The following is a 5,966-nucleotide window of genomic DNA, read 5'->3' as shown; positions in this document are numbered from 1 at the left end:
GCTCAACCAGGAGAAACAGTGAAGATCAGCTGAGAACCAGTAGAGATATGTATGGTGGTGACAGTTTATCCTGGTACTTACAGAAACCTGGAGAAGCTCCACAAGCTCCTGATTTATAGGGCAAACGCACCACCCTCCAGTCAGGAACTCCATCTAGATTCAAGTGGCAGTGGATCTAACAGTGATTTCACTCTGATGACCATCAGTGGAGTCGGGCCTTCCAGAGATGCTGGACATTATTACTGTCAAAGTTACCATTGGATCAACAGTAAAAATGTGTTCACACAGTGATAAAGAGTGGTACAAAAACCTCGGTCAGTCAGAGTCACAGTGACTGAACTGATGCTGCAGCTGTTCAAAGGAGGATCTGAAACAACATTGTCAAACATGCATCTGAAATAAAATCATCTAAATGAATCCGTCACTCTTAATAATCATAGGGAGTCAGGCGTTAGTCGAGAGAAAGTAACTAGACACAAGTCCATCAGTGTCTCAGAGTCTATCAGACTCACAAGCACAGACTCAGCCCGTGTTGGTCTTTGATTATTATTTTGTCTTTACTTCTCTCTCAGATTCTGGTGGCCAATCAGGGAATAACTAAATGATAATTTATTGTGTATAATTCATGATTGCAGCGTCTACAGAGCCTTCAGATAGAAGCACCATCACAGCTCCAGCTTGACCTGTGACCTCTGAGATGACCTCTGACCTCTGCCAGTATGAGAGATTCACTACGGGAATCAAAGTGAGCAGCTTCCTGTTGTTAGAGTTTGATATTCACAGAAGACAATGCAGTTTTTGAAACAGTACGTAAAACAGTAGCCATTATTCCACTTTAAAGGTGCCAAACATTGTCACATGAGCTCATCACCCTTACCAAAAAGTAGTATACTTCAAGTTTATTTTATTAAGTATACTTAAGTTAAGTTCAGGTATATGTTTAAGTATACTTTATGTAGCAAGTATACATAAATCAGTGTTCTAGTAGCATACTTGTAAGTGTACTGTTTCAATACTCCTTGGGACTAAATTGGCCCACTTTCTAGTATATATGAGTACACTTTTAAGTATACTTTAAGTATAACAGCAGCAAACTTTGAGTACAACAACTAGTTTACTTCTATGTTTGTAGTTTGTGCTGCAATTATACTAAAAGTGAACTTATAGGTATACTGATAGTTTACTAATTAAATACTTTGTACACTTTGAAGTATAGTCTCAGTAAGCTACTAGTTTAGTAGTTTTTATACTGCAAGTATACTCATAGTTTTTTTTTTAAGTGACCTTTACATCATACTTTTAAGTATACTACTATGTCCCTATTTAGGTTTTAATTTGTATATATTTTGTTTTGTTTATATGAATATCTGAAACATACAAAACATCAAAGAAAGAACAAATTATCTGCTTGTAAACAAAACATTTTATTCTAGCTTCATGCATTCTTTCTTTTTTAAACACTTTAATGTGGGTAAAGTTTAATAAAAATAAAAAAATAACATTTGGAACAAAAAAGCTGAAAAAAGGCTATGGGTGGATTCAGGATGATAATCAAAATGTAGATGGAGTCGATCAACTTAAGACCCTAATCAAAAAAGCGGATATGAGTCGATCAACATTAGTCAGAGTCCTGATTTAATTATTACATCAAGCTTTCTCCTTCCAACACAAGCTTTCTCCTACACACACACTGAAGCTCAGCAGGGTTGAGTCTGGTCAGTATCTGGATGCGAGACTTTCAGGGAAGACCAGGTTGCTGCTGGAAGAGATGTTAGTGAGGACAGCAGGTGGAGCTCATCCTGTGGTCTGAGTGGATCCTTACACCATGTCTACACCCAGACCTTGTAGCAGTTGTTGTGCAACCGCCCCACAGCAGCTAAAGTCTGTCTAAACTGGACACCACAAAAGCTGAACCGCTTAAAAACATTTTGAAATTTGTGTTAAAATGCCCATAAATAGAACGCAGCAGCAGTTTTCTGTCAAGAATTTGTTAGCAGCCATCCGTGTAGCTGCATCACTGATTATAGCTGATGTATTACATTTATTACACTGGGATAATGTATACATTAAACATTTCTATGGGCTATGCTTGAGCTGTTGTGAAGGATATATTATCAACTAGGTCCCTAGATAGATGGGTAATAGTCAATCTAAAAGAGAGGAAAATGCATATTTATATACACAAAAACAATCATAATACATTTAGTAAAAGTAATATTAAGCTAAGTGATGTACAATAGAAACACAACAGACCAACAATTAGACAAATACATATACACACCCAAAAAAAAAAAAGCTTGGTCATAAAAAGGCCTAGCTTTTCTGAAATGATAGTAGCCCCCCCTCGCCAAACTCTATTGTACCTAAGACTAGCTGCAATGGATGCTGACAACCGATGGAGGGGGATGATAAACCAGGAAATAATTTTATAAACAAGTATATAGATTTCCAGCCCTTACCGCTTTCCCAGCTGAGTAATCTGTATGTTTTTGTAATATAGGATAATGATGTAGACATACTTGGTTTCTTATCCTAGAATTTTTAGTAGTTCATTTAAAAAGTGATTGCATATGTTTCAGAGCTGTAAAGCACTAGCTTGTGACCAGATAGGCAAGCAGTAAATGATATGAATAGATCATTGTAATCGTATACATTTTTGCAGCAGGTGTTGACATTTTGATGGTAGATGTGTCTAAAATTACTAAGGAGTTAAGTTTAATTTGATTACAGATCCTTTTATTACGTGTGATTTAAAGTTGACAACTTTTGAATCAACATTTAAAACCCCCCAAATATTTGTATTCACAGCACAATCCTGCAGCCTTTCACCTTCGTACAAAAGCTTATCCATCCCTTACACTCAAAGTTATGTGGATCTTGGTGAAAAAATTTCGCTACTGTTTTTGATGTATTTAACTGCAGAGCAAGAATCATTTCAGCTAAGCTGTAATAATATTAACCATGGAGTTAGTGATTTTCTTCAGCTACCTGAGAGATATCTTACAGACTATAAACATAGACTACAGTGTCATCAGCACACATCTGCACAGAAACATCTGGACAGACAGGCGGAAGGTCATTTATATAAAGTGAGAACAACGCCTTAAGGTCCTAAAATTGATCCTTGAGGGATTCGGTGGACAGGACTGAGAACCGCTTGATTTAAATGTTGACGGGACTCTGACATCGTTATGTTGGAAAATCTCAGTGAGAGTGAGGGCTCAATCCATTTTTAAGTTGCGTCACGAGGAAGACAAAAACTGCATACACTTAAGGATGGTTGACAATCCGGTAATTTTTTGAAAATGGGAGCAATAACAGCGGATTTCTAAGTATGCTTAAATGCTTGAGACATATTTTGTGAAATGGAGCATCGACACTCGGGGGCTTAATTTTCACCTGTCATTTTTCCTTAGCTGGTCTCTATATTATTTTGTGCATTTTCTCATTTGATTTAATTAAATTGAGGAACAAGAAATCTTCTCTTTTGCTTTTTCTTTAATGCTCTTAATACTTTCTTGGCCATAAAATGTCCTCTGTTATGGTTTGGATTTATTTTATTTGCTATTTTTAAGGCCTAATCTCTGTCGTATTCAATGCCTGCTTAACGAGGGTAAGTGTTTTTTGTGTTGTTTGAGCTTGATTTTTTGTGTGAATTCTTTAATAGTTCTCTCTCAAGTGTTTTAGAAATATCATTGTCTTTTTCATAAGCTACTAAAGATAAAATGTCATCCCATTGAATTTGCTATCTGTAGCCAAGCAAAGTTTTGATATTTACTTTTAGAATTATAATAATTTCTTTTTTATCTCTGCAGTGCACAAGGATGAAAATGTTTTTTAGTAAGTTTCTAGTGATAAAGAGTTAGATTGTGTTCACGATAAACCTGTTAACATATTAAATGATTTTGCAATTTAACTGGCCTATTGGTAAAAATTAGATCGGTTTATTGATAGCTGGAAGAGTTTGTTATTCTTGCTGGTCCATAGACAACTTGTGTTAGATCAAACTGTCTGTGATTTGTTTGGAGTTTTTTCTAGAGCGCTGGTCCTCCTAGTTGATTTTAAATCCTATAATTTTAATTAACGTGTTTTGTCAGCTGTCCGTAGACATGGTGTTACACCCCAGTATACTGTTAATAAAACTCTACTGTAAAAGCTCATGTGTGGTTAATATAAACCCCAGAGGGGGTGCAAACTTGGTGTAAAATAGTCCAGACATCACATTGTGCAACCTCCCAATCCCCCCCTGCACAATCATTACAAGTAGTTAGACATCACAAGGAGATGTAGTACTTTGTTAGTTCTTACAACTTATTGGAGAAAAATTAGACATCGCTTTAAGATGATGAACAAGCCCCTCACTCATCTTCTGAATACATACGTATATTGACTCAGTCCTCTTGATTTTTCATATGATTGCTAGGTTTTCAGATATCAGATATGAGGAGTTTCATTTAAAAAACTGTGATCAGTTATATTGTGAACACAAGAGCATCTGTCCAGTGAGGTTTCAGTGACCATTAAACCCAACTTAAGCCTGGCCACTGCTGCAGTGTTTTGCATAGAGAGAGTGTGTGTTTTACATGAGCTTACACACACTTCTCAGTGCTCTGCATGTGTTTATAACTCTGACAAACATCAAACATGATCAACAAATCACTGTTTCTCCACTAGAACTGAACCTACAACCCAGCAGAAATGACTTTCATCACCATATTCATCTGGACGCTGACAGTATTATGTAGAGGTTTGTGTCTGGAAAGAGTTGAATTGTATTTATTAACTTGTTATTTTTTATGTTATGAATATATATGTTTGTAAAAGTGTTTGCTTGATTTCTAATCTTTCTCATTTTGACAGAATCTCTTGGGCAGGTGGACAGTAGACTCAAACTCCACTCCAGTGCTGCTTTCGGCTCAAACTGGACAATCAGTCACTGTAACCTGTACATTTAACATTGATCCCAGCACTGCTGTAGTAATGGAAAACATTTTCCTAAGCTGGGTACTTACAGAAACCTGGAGAAGCTACTAAACTCTTGATTTATTATGTAAACCTTGCATGGTCCAGGAACTCCATCTAGATTCTCAACAGTAAAAATGTGTTCACACAGTGAACTCTGACCATCAGTGGAGTCCAGACTGAAGATGCTGGACATTATTTCTGTCAAAGTGTACACTGGATCAACAGTAAAAATGTGTTCACACAGTGATAAAGAGTGGTACAAAAACCTCGGTCAGTCAGAGTCACAGTGACTGAACTGATGCTGCAACTGCTCAAACACTATCACTCACTACTGACACACAGAGACCAAACACAGAACTACACATGAGCTCAGAACTGAGTTCAAATCAGCTCTATTAGACTGTGATCTGTCCTGAGACAGACGGGTTTAACTCAATTATGCTCAGAATCAAGAGAAAAACTAAAGTCACCCTAAAGAAGTGATATTAAATTAAACAAAAAACAATGAATTGCCATGTTTCTCAGTTCCAGTGTTGTAGTTTTTGTGTTTTGTTTAGAAAAGATTATTTAACCCTCATTGTGTATCACCATTTGCATAGCCATCGTCTGCAAGCTGTGACATCGACATAAATAAAACAGCAACAGAAACTTTATTGACTTAAATTAACTATGGCTAAAAATCAGATCCAGCCATAATATATTCCATCCAAATCGATCCCAACAACTTTGTAACCCAAATGAAGCACGCTAGCGGCTGTGTTTCAGTCTGGCTGGCGCGATTACCGCACAGGCTTGCATAGGTTGCAGCCTAGGGGCCCCACGCGGTGCAGGGGGCCTTGGATTGACCAGACTGAAGTGCGAACCAGGCACGGCATTGTGCATCATTCCAGTTTCCAGTTTGGATGGGCCAGACAAATTGTGAACGTTAAATTAAAAACATTATCCAATCACTGCTTAACCTAATAAAATTACTGACTAATATACTGTTAAATTATCTGTGA

The 5,966-nt window shown here is 37.0% G+C and overlaps 1 pseudogene; it reads left to right on the top strand.

Moving 5' to 3' along the window:
- Positions 1–47: 47 nt before the first annotated feature.
- The window catches only part of LOC109075841, a 16,875-nt pseudogene continuing 10,956 nt past the window's right edge, over positions 48–5,966 (top strand).

The sequence above is a fragment of the Cyprinus carpio genome, chromosome B24 (assembly GCF_018340385.1).
Source record: "Cyprinus carpio isolate SPL01 chromosome B24, ASM1834038v1, whole genome shotgun sequence".
Classification (NCBI taxonomy): Eukaryota; Metazoa; Chordata; class Actinopteri; order Cypriniformes; family Cyprinidae; genus Cyprinus; species Cyprinus carpio.
The sequence above is the reverse complement of the archived record's forward strand: the minus strand, read 5'-3'. Positions and strand labels throughout refer to the sequence as shown.